At 39.3% G+C, this 22,640-nt stretch overlaps 1 long non-coding RNA gene across 1 annotated transcript; it reads right to left on the bottom strand.

Annotated features, from left to right (window-relative positions):
* Window positions 1-10,046: 10,046 nt before the first annotated feature.
* On the bottom strand, window positions 10,047-10,456 carry LOC119262936. The gene is made up of 2 exons (XR_005129995.1): window positions 10,320-10,456; window positions 10,047-10,167 (listed from the first exon to the last, which is right to left on the bottom strand). It is a non-coding gene; the product is annotated as an uncharacterized LOC119262936 (long non-coding RNA).
* Between the last annotated feature and the right edge of the window lie 12,184 nt (window positions 10,457-22,640).

Raw genomic sequence — 22,640 nt, 5'->3', positions numbered from 1 at the left:
CCTTAACACACAGGTTTCTCCGAATAGCCAAAATCTTTTGATGTTATTCTGAACTATGAAGAGGGAAATACTTAAAATCCTTGCAAAAACTCATTACATTACATTCACCAACCATTCTGATGAAGAAATTACTTCTTAAAACCCACTGCTGCAATTTTCACCAATATTCTGTCATTCACCAACGTTTCCACATTCGGGATTTATTCTTAGCTAAGAACTATGGTGGCTGACACGAACAAAAAACTCTTTGCAAACTCATAAACATGTTTCAAAGACAGAAAACACTTTTATCAACATGAGTACATTGAAGCTACATTTTACAAACGCAGTGCAAATAAAGAAAACAAACGCAACTCTAGAAATGCTTCAAAGCCAGTCACAACAATGAACGTGAGTCACAACACAAAGGAAGTGTGTCTGGAAGACACATCAAATCAGATTTCATTATTGTGAAAAATGCGGCATAATAAATATTCTTTCCCCATTTGGGTAGGTCTGTGACACTGTGGCTGTGGCCCTGGGCAGACTACCATGTTATCGTAAGGGGGCTGTTTCTACATTTAATCATGAATAGAGAAAAATGGAAAAAAAATAAAATAAAACCTTCTAAACCTACCGAGGTCCAGACCTCGGTGCTATAAGGGACAAAGGTGCAAACAAATCTGCCGTTTAAGAATCTGTCATGAATCTGATGTAGACCTAGAACCTTTCTTAAGAACAAATTTTAGAAGAAAAATTAGGAAGACATTGGTGACCAAGGCCCATTATTCGTAAACTGTTGGATTATTTCCAGATTTTTGGCAAAGTTTCCTGGATGCTCCTCATATAGCCAAGCATGATTGCATCACCTGTTTCAGATATTTTATGAATATGTCAAATTTAAGATAAGGAACATAAAAAGTATATTATTACAAGTATTGTTTTTATTCAAATTCACATCAAAGTAGATTTAGAAGTTGTTTTTATTAGGATTTCACATACCATCCCAAATTTTTTGGAACCAAAAAATGTGTTTTTTAATTATTTGACTTAATGTAATCCAGAAGTAATGGAAAATTACCAGATTACATGAATTCCTTGGATTAGAATCCAACTCTTAACAGGTAATCAATCATCAGTACAGTAATACATTTTTAACATAACCCTCCCAACCCTGAAAAGGCCCAAATGCTGCAAAGGTTTGAGCAGCAAGGCAGAATGAAACTCTTTGAAGCAGCTCATGCTCACCTCTTCCCTGCCTCTACCTCCTCTGTACATCTATGTGAGTGTCATTTTATTGGGCTACTGTAAAACGCCGTGTTGATCCAGTTATTTTACAGAGGTTTTTTTTATATGACAGGGTTTATAGTGCATTACGGCAGAGCGGGTGCTTGGCCCTGCCGCAGTAATTACAGCTCAGGCGAAGCGGGGAGCGCCAGGGACAGGAAGGTGAAGGGAGATCAGTCGACACAGGAGATTTATGGAGACCCCTACAGTATAGGAGTCCTAATCTAGCTTCTACCTTTCGCTCGGGGGCGAGCACTCACTACAACATGCGTGTGATTAGAGCTGCCTTCCAGCTCCCTCAGCCGTGAGAATGCAGCGGGCTCAGAGGCCAGGCTACCGAACTAGCGGGCCTGGAGTCCGGCCAAGCAGCTAGGCCTGAACATCCCACAGGGTCATACACACATCCATACACACACAAGCACGCCACTGAATAATAATTTTGGTGGGGGAATGAAAAAATTACAGATTATTCACACAGTTTTACAAGTAAAGGGAAGTTGAAGTAGACTCACTTTAACCTTATAATACTTTTCTGCTGAATCTTTAATTATGTATTTACCTACCTAGTTATGTACGGAATTACATTTTCCATTCAGTTTATATAAAGGTTGGAGTCTGTATTCAAACTGTAGTTTGTTTCACTGTCAACAAATAACACAACAATGGCAAAAACATAAAACACAGCACAACATTTCATCACATTCAAATAGAATAAATGAAATATTTGAAATAAAATATCTGCTCTTCTACTTACAAACACAATTGTGATATAGACAACTAAACGGATTCCAAACTTTTTATTTCAATGAGCTAATCATATTTAAAGGCCTTACATTAAGGAAATCCTTACTTACTAGAAAAAAAATGTTTGGTAACCTTTACAGTGTTTAAAAGTACCTAAACCATTTCCATCTATCCAGCCTACAGCAGTTTAGTTCCAGTGTTTCACAGTGAAATTGAAGCATGGGATGCTTTTTGAGTGAGGCACATTACAGGGCAGCCAATCACAACAGAGTCTATTTACACATATCAGTCTGAAAGGCATAGTAATAAGAAGCAGCCTGTTTAATTCTAAAACACAAAGAGCAGTAAGAAAACTGTCATGTAAAAATGAATTACATCTGATTTTGTTATGGAAACTCATAAGAGGACCTCAAAGGGTAAAAATAACATGCACGAAAGTCTTAAGACATTTTCATACTTTCATGCTTTCATAAAAAAAGGTAAATTTCCAGGTACAACACTGGCAGCTGTGGTTTCCAGACGTTTTCTGTAAAATATACAGTAGCAATGTTTATTGCAATACAGTAAAATTGGTTCCCTACCTGTATATTTTATGGTAAAAGGCATTTGCTTATTTACGGTAAAGTACAATAAAAACAAATACGTTACTGTAGATTGAAGTACAGACTGTTGCTGTAAAAGTAATAGCCAAGGCTTGTTTTTCCCTTTACAGCATTACTATTAAAGATAAAGTAGTGCAGTTTCTGTTTGCGCTGCATTTTTACATAATACAAATGTCTACTGACTGTTTATTACTCATAAAAAAGTTTATGTAAATGATATAAAGAGATCAACAATAAAAATGTGACTTGCTACCATGACTAGTGCTAGCTTTCTCTCCATGTGATACAGCTGTATGAGGAGTCTGGCGACACAAGGATTTCTATTATCTTTTCAAGAGTTAAATCTAAATTTGATTATTAGTTTATTAATCTAGACTGAATATTATAACGTAAACACTGCATTTCTTTACTGTTTCTGCCCTGAAACTGCTAGCATGATACACAGGGCATGTGTCAAAAACAGACCCAAAATTTGTGTGTGTGTGTGTTCCGTTGTAAGCATGCTGGCGTAATATGGCTGCTTGTTTATATTTTTTTGTTTGCTTTATTTTGTTTGTGTGTATGTTGTGATGTTTCCCTGCTGGTTTGCCAGCATTCCACCAAAATAGCATCCGATAGTAATTTTCCAGCCGTGGCTTAGAGGCTTCTTAGGCCAACTGTTTGGGTAAGACTATATTTCAGCTACGATGCACCCTGGTCTGGCCACTTGAATGACACTGTATTCTGCTGCCTGGACCGGTGGCCTGGTCAGTGCTACATCACAGCTTTGTGGCTGCTTGGGCCAACCATGTTGCTGATGGTGCACTGCAGCTGTGAGGATGCCTGGGCTGGTAGAGTTCAGCTTCATGAGTAGCTCTATCCTATGAGGCCTCACAGGTTGGCTCCCTAAGTAACACTAAATCGCAGCTATGTAGCTGACTAGACTGGCCACTAGGGTGACACTGCTTTGCAGCTGTGAGGCTGTCTGGACTGGTGGTGTTTGGCTGCAGGAAAATCTCTTTGGGGCTAAGGACATTTTCTGCCCTCGAGGATTCCCGGTCTGACTGCTTGTGTGGCATACCATCGTTGTGAAGTGAGACTTTCCTGGCGACTAAGGATTCTTTTTGGGCTACCTTAGGGACTCCACACTGTGGTCATTGTAATCTCCCTCGCTAGGTGTGGGAACTGTGGAGCTTATATGGTTGCACTACTTGGGAGCCCTCCACCACTCTTTTGTTATCATTGCTGAATAACACTACTCCAACAAAATTATCTACAGTTCTCACAGCTAAAACTTATGTCCATTTATAAAAGTGAACTTTTACAATGCATCCATTATGCATTCATTTAAATCAGAAAGACACCTTTACGATGACTGTTAACATTTCCCGGTCACTTTGAGCTGTCTTTGAATTTACGTTACAGGAGTTTAGAGGCACATTGTGCCACAAAACCAATGACAAAGCACTTTAGCGAGGCTTATGCACCCTAACGCGGGGTAATAAACTATTACAGTGGTGCCCATTATGCGAGGCCGAGCAGTTTTCTGGTGTGTTTTTCCTGATGGCAGAGCAGTCACGGCAGCCTAAGCCAGACTGCGGCAGCCCAGCTGTGATTGGCAGTGCACTCTGCAGGAGACGAGCTGAGTGCATTTAACTGTTTATCCTCGCATTACCTCACTGCATTAAAGCCACTCAAGTGCAACGGTCCAATATGGTGGCATCTGTTTTCAGCCATGCACAGGTGCTGCACTACCCGGAACAAGCATGCCTGACACTTCGGATTGTGCTGAGATGAACTTACAGAGAGGTGCTGATATGAACCACACAAGGCTGGTCTATGAGCTGCTTCTCTATTTTCATCAACTACGATTAAGTAATTTGGAGTCAGTTGTCATGCTGTCTGTCATTGTATTCAGTTTTAAGTTATAGAACATAGAACTGTTATTACTCCATGTCTTAATATATCTCTATAGGCTTTATATAATACTTATTTGAGAAATGATTAGATGACATGTTGTAATATTAATTCAGCAGTTATAGTAATTAACAATGTCATCTCCTTTAAGATTTGACCACATTTCATGAATGTAAGGTGTGAATCTTTGTCATATTTGTCATATATATCTTCAGCTCCACTGATTATTCTGAACTTGGGCTGTGCAACAATTCAAATTAAATTCAAATTAATTACAGTTAATCATGTTATTTTGTGTTGTTAATCTCAATGAATCACATTTTTCTTACTTGCTGAAATTTGATCCTAAAGAAAGGTTATGTTCAAAAAAGCAGAGCATGTCCTTATAGTTATGAGTGCAAAAGTGAAAATGTTTTTATTGCTTTCGATAATTCAGTTACACTATTTTCAATGTCCAGTCCTCAGCACAGTGAGAAAAACATGTTCATATGGCTTGTGGATTCTTGTTACACTCATGGCACTGTAGTTTTTCACTTTGTTGTTGCTTTTGTTAGTTTGCTGCTTGTTAACTTACCGATAGGTCTGCTGCAAGTCCAGCATCTGTCTCTCACTAAATATGCTGAGGTTATCATATATAACTTATAAAATGTATATATAATTGATATATATTTATACTTTATGTAATTTAAAAGCCATTTCAAAGCTGCATTTGAACAAGAGAGTTACAGTCATGTCATAGCAACACACAGCACTCTACAGTGAGGCTGCAGCTACATTACCAATATGTGATTAAGCTATTCTGAGCTATTCTGGCCTAAATGTAAAGTTTATTATATAGTGTGCTTTATTGCAGCATCACATCGCTCAGAATTTATACTTTTATCTCATTTTTATCTTTTCATCAATGTTCTCTTGGTACAGTTGTCATTGTGTTCTATATGCAAATACATTATACAACAATTAATCTTTGTAGTGTCAACCAATCCTGAGTGCTAGCAATATCAACTCTTCCTTTGTTCATCTAACACCTCTGTAAAGTGATTCTTTATTTTTATTCAGCAAAAAAATATATTAGAGACAAGTTTTTAACCCATTCAGCCAGATAAAAGAAGTGAAACTGAGGTAAGGTACACTATATTTCCAAAAGTATTCACTCGTCTGCCTTCACATGCATATGAACTTGAGTGACAATCCATTCTTAATCCATAGGGTTTAATATGATGTCAGCCCACCCTTTGCAGCTATAACAGCTTCAACTTTTCTGGGAAGGCTTTCCACAAGGGTTAGGAGTGTGTTTATGGGAATTTTTGACCATTTTTCCAGAAGCGCATTTGTAAGGTTAGACACTGATGTTGGATGAGAAGGCCTGGCTCGCAGTCTCCACTTTAATTCATCCCAAAGGTGTTCTGTCGGATTGAGATGCAGGCTAGTCAAGTTCTTCCACACCAAAATTGCTCATCCATGTCTTCATGGACCTTGCTTTGTGCACTGGTGTGCAGTCATGTTGGAACAGCAAGGGGCCGTCCCCAAACTGTTCCCACAAAGTTAGGAGCATGAAATTGTCCAGAATCTCTTGGTCAGCTGAAGCATTAAGAGTTCCTTTCACTGGAACTAAGAGGCTGAGACCAACTCCTGAAAAACAACCCCCATAATCCCCCCTCCACCAAACTTTACACTTGGCACAATGCAGTCAGACAAGTACTGCTCTCCTGGCACATTGTCAGATGGAGAAGCGTGATTCGTCACTCCAGAGAACATGTCTCCACTGCTCTAGAGTCCAGTGGTGGCGCTTTACACCACCTGCATTTGACATTTTGCTTTGCGCTTGGTGATGTAAGGCTTGGATGCAGCTGCTTGACCGTGGAAACACATTCCATGAAGCTCTCTATGCTGTTATTGAGCTAATCTGAAGGGCACATTAAGTTTGGAGGTCTGTAGAAATGGACTCTGCAGAAAGTAGGTGACCTCTGCGCACTATGTGCCTCAGCATCCACTGACCCCACTCTGTCATTTTACGTGGCTGACCACTTCATGGCTGAGTTGCTGTCATTCCCAATTGCTTCCACTTTGTTATAATACCACTGACAGCTGACTGTGGAATATTTAGTAGTGAGGAAATTTCACGACTGGAATTGTTTCACAGGTGGCATCCTATCACAGTACCACGCTGGAATTCACTGAGCTCCTGAGAGCGACCCATTCTTTCACTAATGTCTGTAGAAGCAGTCTGCAGGCCTAGGGGGTTGGTTATATACACCTGTGGCCATGGAACTAACTGGAAGACCTAAATTCAATGATTTGGATGGGTGACTGAATACGTTTGGCAATATAGTGTATCTACATAGCCTTTAGAAGTTACTGTGCTAACTTTAGCTTGTTGTCTTCTTCATCTGAAAAGTTATTGGGTAATTCATTTTTTTTTTTTTTTTACATTGTACTGATTTTAACTGTTACCACAGCAATTTGATTTTAAGCATCCAGGCATCAAACATTAGCATCTATCTTTCTTCCGTGTTCACCAGCCACAAAAAAAAAAAACAATTACAGTTTTTTGAAAGATTCTAGCCACATTTGAGATATGTCATCCTTGTCTTTAAACTGGAAAATCTCACTCTAGTGGCTGCAAGACTTGAATTAGTATGAATCAGTATGTTTAGAACAGACATAGCAATTTTTAAATTTTGTATTTTGCCTGGAGTTCACCTTTAGTATGTTAACTGTGACAGCCCTATACTTACAGCTTGCTCTAAGCATCATTTTAGAACCATACTACAACAGCTTTACATCTTACTGATCTCAAACTTTTGAATAGCGACACTTTTTCAAAGCGTTATACACACAGTGTTTGCTATGTATTCTATGTGGGGCACATACTGTAACCCTGGTTCCACTACAATACTCTCCGTCTCTCTGCACAGTTTATTTTGTGGGATTGAGTTATCCTCACTGTCGGTCCAATCTTCTACTCCCTGGACAAACATTACATAGCAAGGCTGAGTATTTGATGTGAGCTGTGTATTTTGGACTCCCTCAAGAATCTGCTCAAAGGAAAAAAAAACCCTGTCAGCTCCCCTCTGTTCGGACAGAGGGTCTGGCGGTCCTATTCGTTTGGTCTTCCTCACTCCCTCCTCCTGACGTGTGTGTCTATTCTCTCAGCTCCTGTGAGAGTGAAGCGGTTCGGCTGAGGGGACAGACCGCACGCTCTGTCACACCCCACAGTTAGCCAGAACGCGCCTGCCAGTCTTGTCTGAGACGTCAGGGACCGGGACAGGGAGGAATATCGAGTGAAATTAAGGAGTGACACATGCACAACGTGATAGTTTTATGATTGCAAAGTGAATCAGAAGCTGCAGTGGACTAGTGAAGTCTATAAATGTACTTCAAAGGCCAAAGTGCTGGGTAGATTAGCTTTTACCCTCATCTAACACTCTGATTTCAGTTCATGAAGGCCTTGCTAGTGAGCTGGTGAGCTGAATTAGGTGTGTTTAATGAGGCAGTGAGCTGAAGCCTGCAGTGTTTTGGCCCTCAAGGACTGGAGCCTGACACATGAGTAGCTTTGAAAACCAAAAATAGTCAAAGCTCATGTTTTGTTCTTTCTTTAACTTTTTAAATCAAACAAGCTGTTCCTGTATCTCTGCTCTCATAGGCTGCCCTGTACTGCCTCTGTAAAAAAAGCAGTCGGAGCTGAAACACTCCTTATAGCTTCAGTGTGAATGGACAGAGCTGTGTAAATGTTCCCATATAATAATTGGAATGTACTTAAAAATTTCATAAACAAACAAAAATTTCATTTCACATTCTCTTAAATAAATGCTCAAATGAGAATTGCAATGATTTTTTGAAATTCATGTGTTATTCAACAGATGAGATGTAATCACAGTTCATCAGAGTGGTTTGGTGTGAAATGGCTCACTGCAGAGAAACTGTCTGATTTCTTTACAGTGGTGGTGATAGGGACCAAACATTGCAATGTCTACAGAATACGATGGCTGCTTTAAATTACTATGCAAAATGACCAGTGAACCTACAATAACAGCAATGTAACTATTAGAGCCACTAAATGCTTCAGACGTCTGGTTCCTATCACCACCACTGTGAACAGTTCTGACTCTGAAGGTGTCTCAAGAATTGAACCCTTCACACCAAATCACTCTACAGGAGTCTGGAGAGGTCATGAGCTGTTGCTAAAGTTTTCTGGATTGTTTTCTTGAGATAATGAGTTAATTATCTTGTGATCGCAAGAGATCAAAGTTGTTATCTTGAGATCACAAGATAAATAACTTGTTACTTCAAGATAACTTTATCTTGTAACTTTGTTATCCTGAGATCACAAGATAATGAACTCCGGATCTCAAGATAACAATGCAGGGAATTCAGACCAAATCACTCTACAGACGTCTGGAGAGGTCATGAGCCGCTGCTATAATTTTCTGGATTGTTTTCTTGAAATAACAAGGTAATTATCTTGTGATCTCACGATAACAAAGTTGTTATCATTAGATTCCAAGATGAATAGTTTGTTACTTCAAGATAACTTTGTTGCCTTGAGATCACAAGATAATTAACTCGTTATCTCAATATATCAACTTTGCTATCCCAATTATAATAATGGATTAATAAGTAATTTAGAACTTAATTATAACTACCTTGTGGCCTCTCTGGACGTCCGTATCACTCTCAATGGATTTGTTTACATCACTCTGATGTACTTACACTGAAATGAAATAAATAAATAAATAAAGCAGTGGAATTCTTCTGTACTATTGTACTTGAACCGCTAGGAGCACTTGAGATAGCAAAAGCAAGTAAACAAGCAAATCACATTGTTATTTTTGATTGAACACTTCACTGAAGATCATTCACGCCACTATAACCAACCCTTACTTCTGCCATTGTGCTACCATTTTTAGTGCTCCCTTAATCTGAATGCAAAACAGGTCAGTGCTCCAATGGTTGTCAGGGTCCTTAAGCCTAATAGCTTCTGACCACTGTCCAGTGCAGAGAAGTAGTTGACTTTATATGAACCCGGACACTTTATTAAAGCGATTCCCGCCCCACTGCCTGATTCAGTGTCCCCTCTGCATGTCCAACAGGGAGCGTGGAGGAGTCACGATAACTCACTCCCGAATCACACATATCACTCAATCTGCTTTGCTAAATTGAAAACGGTGGACACAAAAGAGCCGGTGAAAGATTACGTGAGTATTCTCCCCAGGACCGCCTCACTAGTGGCAGTTTTGCCCTCGGGCTCTAGAACTGCTCACCGTATGACTACAGACATCTTTCATTGAGATGGACGAGCCCGTCATAAAATCACAGGCTATGAATTCCCAAATGAAATGTCACACTGACAGTTTATAGCAGACCCATCTTCACAGCGACTCGTTAGCTTGACTGCTACCTGCTAGGCTCTGACATAAAGAATGACATTGGATGGAGATAATCTTGAACGAGCGATAATTTATTCACTGTTTAAGTGCTGGCGAGAGTTCGTTTTTCAAAACCTTTTCACATGTATCTTCTTTTTTCTTCTCCCCCACTTGCATCAATGAAGGATGGCTTTCAGTTTTTTTTTTTCCCCCTCAAAGCCGTGTTGTTTGAGCGGAATGGGCAAACACAGACGTCTCGGAACGTTTCCGCGCAATTTGCTTCACAAAAACTGTAAAAAGAGACAGAGAGAGACAGATACCAATTTACTCGCATTGACACCCAATGACACGGTGAAAGAGCATGTTTTTGTGTACTGCCCTCTGCCAGCGCGGAAGAAGACTGACACAAATGACAGGCCTGCGCTCTTAGGCTCGTACTCACCAACACGCCCAGATCACTTCGCCAATTAGCAGCGCTGGCTCATCAGCCCCCATCACTGCTGCTCGACTGGAAAGCCATGATCATTTAGCGGAGTGCTTCAGTGTGTACTGACCAGAAAATCTGCAAATGCTCCCCCATGTAACCGCAGCGGAAAAGTGCACTCACAGACTCGGGCGCTGGCCACGGGCGAGAGAGAGAGAGCATGGGTGAGAGAGAGACACAGAGAGAGAGAGAGAGAGAGAGAGAGAGAGAGAGAGCACTGCTCATGCCTAACTCGTTAGCCTTTTAATTTCATACACAAATGAGAAGCCTAGCTGATGAATCATGTTTTAAATATTAGCATACTGTATCAGCTAATTGGGTCTTTTTGTCTCATCACATCTGTTGGATCCACATATTTTGGAATAACTATTGATTTCGATGTTTTATGCAATATTTATTATAATGTTTAACTCATTCAACTACAAGAGCCCATGTATGTAGGCCCACCCTTAAGGAAACACTTAGAATGAAATGACAGACATAATCACTACCTCTATAGTAAATGTGCTTTCTCACATCCAGCTGTGACATGTCATCTCTAAAGTAAAATTTGCAGGTTTAAAGACTACGACAGGGGTCAGCAACATGTGGCTCCAGAGCTGCATATGGTTCTTTTACTGCCTGTTGCAGTGCCACTGCATGATTCGATTTTTTAGGTAGAAATAAAATAATCAATAAAATGAAAGCAGTAAAATGAAGCTCTGTTGATCGTTCAAACACAGTTTTAATAATAAATGGTCTTAAACTCTGGAGTTAACATATAACTGGTAGTTTACCCTTTAACCCTGAAGGTTGGCACGCAGACTGCTGGTCACCAAAGCTGGTAGCTGATGGAACTCCAGTTGGTTTCCTGATATGTTTAATCTGCAATGAGAAACTTTCAAACACTAAAAAGTCAAAAGGCTGATGTCAGTTTCTCATTTGTCAGCTTCATGTTTGATATTTTCCGTTCCACCTTAAATAGTGCAGCAGTTGTGCCGCCTCAGGCACCATTTAAGGCGGAACGGGAAAATTTGAACAGGAAGCTGGCGAGTGAATGACTTCAACCTCGTAAAAAGTCAAATGTTGAGAGACATTTTATCAGTAACTATTCCACTTTTGCAGAAAGGTTTCCTGCCAGAGATGCGAGAAAAGCAGCTACAGTTCAGCTGAAGCTTAAAGCAGAGCAAAGGAAATCAGTGTTTTCATTTATATTATATTCTTAGCCTGTACTAGTACATTAACCCATACTGAGACAGATTTACAGCCAAGATAGTAAAATCATAAAATACATAAAATGTTGTGGTGGTTTGATTTTGTTGAAAGGACAAAATGATTCTTATTAACATTTGGGTTGCCAACCCCTGGACTAGGAAAAACCTAATGCAGATGATGTATCTTGAAGCTGAGGGGAAAAATCCAGAGCTACACTGGGGCTATCACTGTTTTGGGGACAGGCTGTTTGAATTTATTATTTTGGGATAGCGAACGTTACCACTAGAAAGCTTTTATCCATATAACTGTAGTTTTCAATTCATCATTACAAATGGAGAGAATCGATTACTCAAATGACAGAAAAGACTGATTAGATTAAGAGGCTAATAAGCTTAAAACTAAGGTTATCAAAGTAGCTACCTGGCTATCTATATATCTATCCTCATTAATCTCAGTTAACTCAGTTAAGGTGTCTTTTCTCTGGCTGACTGTGTAACAATTGTGCACTGAATCACGATAGAATCATTATTTTCTTTAAGAGTTACAGCAATGTTATCTTGGTTGCATTTACACCACAGGGTTTCCTAATGGTTATATGATGCAATGCCTGCTGAGTATTGCAGAGAAATGAAGAAAATACTGATGAATGACAACATGAAAATGATGTAAAATCATGAATTCTGTTGAACTGATGAGCCTGATGGATATGCTTTGCTACAGAGTGCTGCAAATTATGGCAAATAACCCGTTAACACTAGTTTTAGGAATTCCCTTCAATCATAACCACTTAACTTCTGTATTAGTTTAAGAAGTCTAGGGATTGATAACTGTAAACTGAACTGCGGTTTAGGGGGTTTAACAAATGAACTACTAGTGACAACTATTCTATAACAGTGCTGATGATTTGGTCTCAGATTAAATTTATGTTGAGGGTTAGTTTGATTTATGTTACAGTGATGTTTGGTCAGGCCAGGGGTTCCCAACATTTTTAATAACGTGGACTGAGCCACAACCCACAATGGTTTTGAGGGACCAATAGAGGAGCTCAGAGGTGGAGGGGTGGGGGTTGATGGCACGACACTCACAATTAGACTATGTATTGCCATTGTCAAGGAATGTTTTCTCTCCAAATGGCAAAATAACTGGATAAATATATCCATATCTCATGAAACTGCCATCATATTTCAGATTGAATGATGCTTTTTCAACAAAATCTAAGTACTGTCTAGCTGTCAGTATTTTTTTTCTTCTTTTTTTTCTGGGTTCTTCATTCTTCAAAAATGGCAGGTTTAAAATGCTATAAAACCCCTTTATTGTTATTTTTTTATGGCAAGAACAAAGCCTTAAATAAAAATATAGTGCAGCAGTATACAAAAGTTTGGGCACCCCTGGTCAAATGACATATACTGCACAGAGAATAAATTTCTACATGTTTATTTATTGATTTTTTTTTTGTTGATGTATTTCATATTGAAAAAATAATAAAACAGCTTTTGCAAAAACTGATTTATTTTATATGTGATGTTCTTTTTTTACAGTATGTTAAACATTTAAAAATAAAAATGCTGTATTTGAAAAAAGGATGTGTCAGCTTATTTTTTACTTTGAAAACAGCAAATAATAATAATAAATACATAAATAAATAAATAATAATAACATACTGGTGGATATCAGTAGTTATGGTCTAACTTTATTTGGATAGTCCACTATCAAACCATTAACTCTGTTAAAACTGTGTTGATTTTAAACAGTGGTAGAATTGGGGCTAGGATTCGGACCGGGGTTAGGGCTAGGACCAGGGTAAGGGTTGGGTTTAGGTTTTGGGTTGAGGTTAAGGTTGGGGTTAGGATTAGAGCCAGGCTTAGAGTTCAAGAAAATGATGGCCTTTTTATTACAGTTTATTTGATATTTGGTTGAATGTAATATGAAAGTAAATGAAGTGTCTGCAAAGCATCTGATGTGGACTATAACTCTCCATCCATGTTATCGAAGAGGAGGCCTCAAGATAATAAGACTGCTTACACAAAATCTGTTGTTCTATTCAATGTAGATCATCACATGCCAATGGTTATTTAAGCCCTTCAATAGCCAGGGCCCACCCAGCCTAACGTTCTATTATACACTTCTATAACCTAAGAATAGCTCAGCTAGTTTACATTCATTTTCCTGTAGTTACTGAATAATAAGACTTAGAATGTAATGAGTCTGGGATTTTAAGGGGCTAAAAAACAACACAGACCACCACAGTAGAGAGCGGTCAGACTCAAAACGAAAGCACATATTGAAATCATTGTTCTCTTGCTTTGCTGAGAGCCATCACACACAGACAAGTGGATCTCCTGCTGCTGAAAGTGGACCGATCTCAAATCAAGTGCTCTACTCTCTTCACCTCTGCAAACTGACCCTGTCCACTATGGGGAATATCAGGCAGCCGATAATTCAACCCAAACCAAATGTTTACGCCTGTTAGCGTTACTACGCCAGATATGATATTGACTCAGGATTTGTTGAATCTGCGATCGTTTATCACAAATTACAGCTGGCGCATGGCCGTCGCTGCGGTGCCGGAATGGGTTGCGTTCAGGAGGACATGGAAGAACAACAGGATAAATCAATAGAGTCCAAGGCTCCACGGACAAATGGAGGTCTGACCGGACGCGCAGGGAGATGCGACAGCTTTTTAATAGGACCCAACATACCTCCAATCAATGCAAAACAACCCCCCCGCCTGCTCTGAAATCAATGCAGCATTTTGATGCTTTTTGAATCCGAGGTAGGACGTTATTGAAGAACACCTGCTCCTTCACTGTGCCTGTTTGCCTCTTTTTTGGGGGGATAATTGCGGGTCTCAGAACGAAGTCAAAAGCAAAATTTATACCATCAGGTGAATGGCGGTTGTGCCATTTGCGCGACTGATGGATGTCACATCTGCGGCGCGTCTCAATCGAGTCATTGGCGACATTCGGGGCCGCAGAATAGAAGGTGTGTTTGGGTCGGCACAAAGGCGGAGTGAACTCACACACAGGGACGCGCTTGTTCGGACTATTCCAGATGTTAGCGCGGATAGTGACGCTCTCATAATGCGCATCAATGCGTTTCTGTTCGCTAAGAGGAACCCTTGTGTCGGGAGAGAGAGGGCGAGTAGAGGCTTGTGTGTGTGCGTGTGTTTGTCGTAAGTCTGTCTCTGTTCAGACACTGAAATATTTCTAACCCTAGAACACATCAGCTGCTCAATCAGACCTGTCTAAAGGCCAGAAAAGACACAGTAACTCACTATGGCGCAGCGGCCTTCACTGATATTTTTGAATGCACGCAACTTCAACCTTGTCTTTTCTGGTAGGCAAAAGCCTTTAAAGCAGAGCCTGAAATATTTCTTATTTGAACCATTTGGTTGGTCAGTTTCGGGCGCCATATTTCAGATAATGTGTTCAGACTCGGGTCACTTTTATCGCAGCCCTGACCAGGCAGATTTGAATAGATTTAACCTCTTATTTTCCCTTGATCTAGTTTCACTCCTTCCTGTGTCCTTCACGGCTTACTGCTTTAGATGCGCCTCAGAAAATGAGACACAAACACTGAACCAATGCAGGAAAGTGCAATTAAGTGTAGCCAGAAGAATGTTTGAATTGTTTGGCCAATAGTATTTTTATGTTATATGTTCAGTATGCCCACGACCCTGACGGAGAAGCGGCTTAGAAAATGGATAGGTGGATGGATGGATGGATGGATGTTCAGTTTGTTCAGTGTAACATGTTTTTTGTAATATCTCGCTCATTTGGCACCACAGCAGTATAATGTATCCAGACTATAATACTGACATGCTGTGTAAAGCATTATTTGATGAATGATGAAACTGTTGGTTGTTTTTACAGTAGCATTTTCTCTGATATTGTTTTCTATTTCATTTATCCATCCTGGTTTTATTCTGCTCTTTGGGTCATTAATATGCTGGCCCAGGTCAGTTTTGGACGGTGTTTTTTTTATACTTGGGCCAGTTTTGGTCTCAAAACATGATGTGCTTCTAGGCAGTTTGGGACAGAATTTTGTTGGGCTTGGGTCATGTTCGGACTCTATGTGCCGGGTCTCAATTGGACAGAAAATATACTCAGGCTGTGTTCCAATTTGAACCAACGTCTCAGGCCTATTTTAGTCAGTAATTAATACAATCTTTCATGGCCTATAATCTATTAGTTTGGTTATGATGACAGGTTATGTCTCATGCTACAACTACTTTACCCTTAGCCTGAGCTTTTTTATGGATATAATTCGATAATAACAGCTGCCATTTACACTGTGTGGAAAACTTTGTTACCTTAAACTTACACTGAAAGCTAAGAATGTATTTCTTCTCTTCTGGATATATGATTTTTTGTTCAGACAATGATGATATATAGACTCAAACTACATGTTGCTTGTCAATGTTTATGGTTCCATAACATTTAAAATATTAATAAATGGTTATAAAATGTAATTTAATTGAAAAGAAAAACAAAAAATAATTCAGAAATGAAATTCAAAAAGTCTCAGAAATGATCGTTTTACAGTCTTAGGGGAAAATGTTCTTGAATTGTTTGACAAGACATTCTTTCAAGTAGTTTTGGGCCACTTTTATAACTTTTAATAGCAGTGATATATTGAAGGTGCCAACATGCTCCTATTATCACAGGCAAAGGCAGCACTGAGGTTTCAGTGGAGAAAAACGTCTGAATGCAGTGCAAGGGACAATGAGAAAGAGGAAATAAAGAGGTGTAGGCAGTAGTGAATGGCACAAAATGCCCCTAGAGTAATGATAGTGGTCAAATGATTAATTTCACCCTAACTCTCCTCTTAGTCCATCTCTCTCTCTCTCTCTCTCTCTCTCTCTCTCTCTCTCTCTATCTCTCATCTCTCTCTTGCTATCTCTCCCTCTCTCTGTCCCCCTCTCTCTCTCTGTATTGACGTTCCCCCACTGAGCTCCTGCACTCAGGTAAGACTAACTGCTGTCCTGTCTGTTTGAATCCACTCTCATTCATCTTCTGTTGGCTGTTGGCTGGAGCGCAGCACGGGGCACAGAGACAATAATTTGCCCCCTTCTGTCCCCCCCACCACTATGGATGCCAATCGATGATTATGCAGTAGTGCTATTGACTGACTGGGCATGGTCTGAGATCGCAAACCTCCCTCCATCTATGCATGCACACCTCCACACAACACAGAAGACTCAAGGATCAGTGATGAAATGAGAGGATTATATGTCTTACATGAATATTAAACTTAGTAGTGCATTCAAAATTATTCCAACTCCAAGTCACTCTGCATTGATTTATTTTGGAATTTTTCTTATTGCGTGTATTACAATTGCAGGACATATACAGCTTCTTTTCTTACTTATACCTTTGTAATGCTTGTTTTAAGTCATATGATCTGCTAGTTAAATGGCTCTTTATTACTGTAACTAATTGGGCTAATGCTAAGTTTGTAACACTTTACTTGACCTGTGCTACGTCACATTAACAGAAGCTGTCATAGTTCAGCTGGAAGTGGAATTAAGCATTTCTTTATTTCTGTTTTATACAACATATACTTTGCACATTGTTTATTAATATCAAGACATCTAACTTGTTCTAATAATACTTAATAATAACAGGTCAGATATGGCGTAGAAGTTGAGTATAGAAGCCATAATAAAAACAATATGTTCTAAAAAAAAATTTAAAGTGCTTTAAAAAATGTTTCATTCACTGTAGTTATTGCTTAATAACACAGTAATAAGCAGGCAGGTAATAAGCGGTTGCTGGCTTGATAAGGTTTTACAAGAGCATTACCTTTTGTTTTACATCTGAATGTTTAAGTTGTTCAAAATAATACATAATATGAAAACTAAACATAAAACTTGAGAAAATAAAAAAAAACAAAAAAATTAAGACATTTTAAAACAAAACTACTACTATTTAAAGATCAGAGTCTGATTTATAAAGAAAAAACTACACTGTGCAAATACATTTAGGTAATATGAGGCAGCACTTTCGTAATATTAGCTTCAAACACAATTTCAGATTATTTTCCATTTTGCTTCCAAGAAGTAAGATTAGAGAAACAATGTTGAACCTGAACCCCTCATTTAGACCCTAAATATGAATAGTTGTGAGAATATAAATCTAAATTGTCGGTGTACAGTCGAGTGGGGTATGCAAAGGTGGTAATTGTGCTCTGGTGAAACCTCTCTGTCGAGGGTGCTGGGAGGCCATTTGCTGTCCCACATACATACACAGCATATGATATTGATGACTGGGGAGATGTGGCGTTTAATCAGGTTTATTGATCAGGGCAGGACCGTTCCACCGGTCTTCCATGGAGAGGACAGCATGAGGATCGAAAAAAGGAGAGGAGGGGGGTCGGAGTCCTACTCTGGAGAGTCACTCTCAAACACACCTACTGCAAACACTCCACGCTTTCATCCGCTCAATACTGGATTCAATCACTCTAAACCAGGGGGAAAAAGCTTTCAGTGCGCTCACTCCAGCTGTTTCCTGCAGCGATTACGAGTTTCATAATGAAAAGACACTCGATATCCTGGTTATCCAAGAATGTCGTGCAGGCCAGAGCTTGTGTAGTTGGGCCTGAGAGAGGACCAGTTCTACTGACTGGGCAGATACTTCTGTTCACTGCTAAACCAGCAGATATTAACACCTAAAAATCCCAGAGACTAATGATGCTCTGTCAGGAGTGACATACAGAAATGACAAGAAGTACATCACACGTACTTCAAGATACCATTCAATGACCAGTTTAAAAGACAGGACTAAGGCAAATCATAAGGCAAATTATTCAGTAACTGCATGAAGTAAATGCTAATTTTAATTTACTTTAATTAATTTATTTATTGGTACAAATATAACAGAACATGCATTTTATGATCTACACATATTGCTATATGCTTACAATTTACTGCGGAAAGCCAAAAATCTTAGACGCTCTATATTATTTTATAAAAATAATTTTTGCAGAGCAGATCACTGAAGAGACGCCAACTCTTTATAGTTACTAGCCCAGATTTGTGGAAAAATGGGTCGACTTTCAGTAGACAATAAAATGATTTGATCAGCTTCTGTTATAAGGGTTTAAAATGACATCACCCATCTTTTTGACTAGAAAGAAGTCAGTTACAGCTCTCAGAGGACACCCACCTTTAGAATGCTGCTTATGAAATATGAAAGTTATGAAGAACATGGCAAAGTGCATTTTGGAACCAGTGGTAGTTCCAAGGAGTTTAAAAGGCTACTCAGTCTGTAGGTTGTATAGCAAGTATACTAGCCTGCTAGCTTAATAGCTAATACACCTGAAGTTTTAGTACTTCTTAAAGGAATGTGGACTGTTACTTGCTAAAACTTTAATACCTGAAAATGTCAGCTAAATTAATTATTGTGCTAGCTAGAATCCTTGACATTCGATCTACATGTTAGCTAACCATTTCTGGCTGTCTCTTTTAGCCTTCATTTTGTCCCTCAGACTGAAGGTTTATTGGTTCAAGCTATTTGAAGCTATATATAACCTGGTGTTGTGAGTTGTGGGAAAACGGTACTGCAGTAATGACTGTCGCAAAACTCACAAGCAACACGCACATATAAGACCATTTTTTCTGTCCACTGAAAAGTCTTAGGTCTCAAATCCAAATAGAGCTAAATTAGTTAACCCTTCAAATGACTAGGGTCCACTGGTGGACCCACAATTTATAACCTAAGAATAGTTCGGCCAGTTTGCACTGAAGCCTGTTTAGTTACTGTGTAATAAGACTTAGTATGTAATAAGCCTAAATTTTTAGGGGTTAAGGGTGAGTCTGAGTTGGGGAGTGAACAGAGATGAGGACATGAGTCATCACTGCTATGTAGTAACACACTGTATCTGTGGTTAATCTTATGATTTGGTCCTTGTCATTCCTGTATGTCTCTCCTGTTAGAGCATCATTAGTCTCTGGCCTTTAACTAGAGCCTCTCACCTGATTGACACACATAGTTGGCATTAACACCTCCCCATTTCCCTCTCGATTCCCAGTGTCATTATCCAGCACCTTTCTCTTTCTCTCTCTCTCTCTCTCTCCCCCCCTCCCTCTCCCTCTTTCTCTGGAGGTGTCAGTTTTTCAGGCCTGAGTAATTTGATGCTGCTTTTCTGCTGCTCTTTGACCAGTCGTCAGTACATAAGCGCTTCACAGCACCTTTGAAGTGGTGTTGGTTGTGAGCATGCTCAGTAAGAGCGAGGCCCTCTACTACTGCCACAGTAATTACTACTGCTGTCTGAGCAGCTCCTGCTGATAGACTTGCACACACTAGATTAATGGAGGAGGAGGAGAAGAAGCACACACACATGCAGCGCTGTGCAAAAGTCAGAGACCACGCTTTATTTATTTTATTTCTGCAAAGACTACATATAAAATAATACACTTGCATAAAGTAGGCCTTAGTCAAAGAGATTTTTTTTCTTTTTAGGTAAAAATATGGTGCGCACCAGATTCTATCAGGTGAGCACCCAATACTATCAAGTGAGCAAACTGACAAATTGGTAAACTACTAAGGTTTTTATATCTGTCTGGACGTACTGTATGAACTTATCTTATCATCTTTAAGTCACTTTCTTTGTTTTTGTGCCACATGTCGTGACTCGGAAGAGCTATAAATGTCTTCTTCCAAGACAGAATAATGAGGATAACAAGCACAGCCAGTGCACAGAGCAGTGGTCTGGGAAGTCATGATGCAATGGAGCCCAATGAAGACAGGTACTATTTATAGAATTGGGTGCTCATCTATAGTATTGGGTGCTTACCACATAGTATCTGGTGCTCACGTGATGGTATAGATTTTCCACTACATACTATCTGGTGCTCACTTGATTATATTAGGTGCTCACCACTTAGTATCTGGCACTCCGCTGATTGCATTGGGTGCTCACCACATAGCATCTGATGCTCAACTGATATTATCGGGTGCTCACCACATAGTACATGATACTCACTTGACAGTATTGGCTGCTTATCTGATAGTATCCAGTGGGTACCAAATTTTTACTCCCCCCCAAAACAAGCAAAAACACCATGTCTCTTCAGGGACTCCATCATTAACTTTCATTTAATTTAATTTTTCTCCTTTTCTTAATAATTTACATACATGAATATTTCTTCACTGCTGAAATAAAAGCTTGAATCTCCAAAAGACAGAGTATAAACACAGTGTGTAACTGGCAGCTGCTATTGTCATATTTTGAAACAAAAACCTGCTGTTTTGTTCTGACAGCAATGTTATATGGACAGAATATTTATACACACATTTATGCGCAGGTACAATGTGCACGGTAGTAAACACACTCAGACACTGGTTGATGAAGTAACCATGTTTCTTGGTGTTGAGTGTGTAAATGAGCGCGTGTCTCTATAGCTCATTTAATGTGTCACATGTTCTCTGTGCTGCAGCTCTAACCTGCCTTCATCCTCTCATGGGAGGGAAATCACTGCCAAATTACAAACACACTGCTTACACTCCAAGTAATACCTGCTAATGATCACGCTCCTCACTCTGCTGCAGGACGCTCTGCCGCACGTGTACGTACGCAGGTTTCCTGCTCCGTTCAATGTCACACACACATAAGCTTTTTGTAATAGATGCTAATGCAGGAACACCTGTCACTGCAGCACTTCGTCCCTCTTTACTCTCTCATCCTAAGAAGATTACGCATGCTAATCCCAGGTATTCCAGCTGAAAAAAAAAATACTCTTTTCTGTCCTAAACTCCTAAACCTGCTCTACCGCCAAGCTGTTTATCTGTACATTTATTTATTTATTTTCCCTGGTTTATTCTGTATATTGCAGAAAATTCTGCATATTGTTTCCCAGATGAAGGGAAAACCAGACACATGGACATGCATTTACACACTCACACATACTGTTGTATGCAAAAGTTTGGGCAGCCTCAGTCAAATGACACGTTCTGTTGATCTTCTAAGTAAATATAAGTTTAAATATAAATTTATTTTCTTAAATTTGCATATTGGGGAAAAATAAGACATTAAATGTGGCCTGTGTAAAAGTTATGGCACATTTTACGCTGCAAGTTTCATTGTTGTTAGCATGTTAAACTTGTCAAATAGGAATTGTACACTAAAATTGCAGATATCCCTAATTGTTACATTAATATTACAGTAGCTTGAAATTTCTGACCTGACTAGGAAAAACTAAACAAAATACTACTCAGCTGGGAATTACTACTCAGAAAATTACAAAGCAGTTCACAACAGAATGATGTCACTGCAATGTGACCGCCGACATCATCAACAGTAGGTCCCATCACTGATGTTACAAGGTCAGCACAAGCTTCCTCCAAGACATGAAAGTGCCACCACATCTTTTCAAACTCTTGTTGATGCAACACAACGCTTGGAGAAGAATGCTAACTGCCCATTCTACAACAGCTAACCAAAGCCTACATTAGCTTACACCATGCTGAGTGATGGGGCAGAGGGAGGACCATCTTACTCACCCAGACAGAGCGAGGCCGATTAATCTGTGTTGGCAATGGACAACTGTGGCATCAAATTCACAATCTCCCGACAACAGGGCCACTGAGGAGCCCTAACTCGTTTTACCAGTAAAGTCAATCTATGGAAACATCCATTTTTGTGTCCCTACTGCTTACAGATACGCTAAACTTGAAAAACATGATATGGTTACAATTTATTTATGTTTTAAAATAAAACAATAAGTTATTTTAACAAGTAAACCGTATTGAGCCTCCGTTTCAAAGTCATGTGTAAAGGCTAAGTGCCATATTTTGAGGTTATTAAAACATGTTTTTCTACATTTTCAACTGCAATAATCTATACATGACTATGAAATGTATGATTTACATGACATAAAGAAAACGAATGCCAAATAAGTAATAATAAAATATATAATGAAAGTTGTGGTCCCCAGGAGTCATGTCACTGGTGTTACTGCATAACTTATTTTTAGATAATCACATTGATGACATCACTTGACTTCCTTTAACCTATTTTCTAAAGGTCTATGAAGAGAAGCAGATGGTGAGTCCACTGTGTCTCTTTCAGTTATCAGACATTTTC

This window comes from Pygocentrus nattereri, chromosome 30 (genome assembly GCF_015220715.1).
Source record: "Pygocentrus nattereri isolate fPygNat1 chromosome 30, fPygNat1.pri, whole genome shotgun sequence".
Taxonomy (NCBI): Eukaryota; Metazoa; Chordata; class Actinopteri; order Characiformes; family Serrasalmidae; genus Pygocentrus; species Pygocentrus nattereri.
Note: the sequence above shows the minus strand (reverse complement) of the source record. Positions and strands in the feature narration are given on the sequence as shown.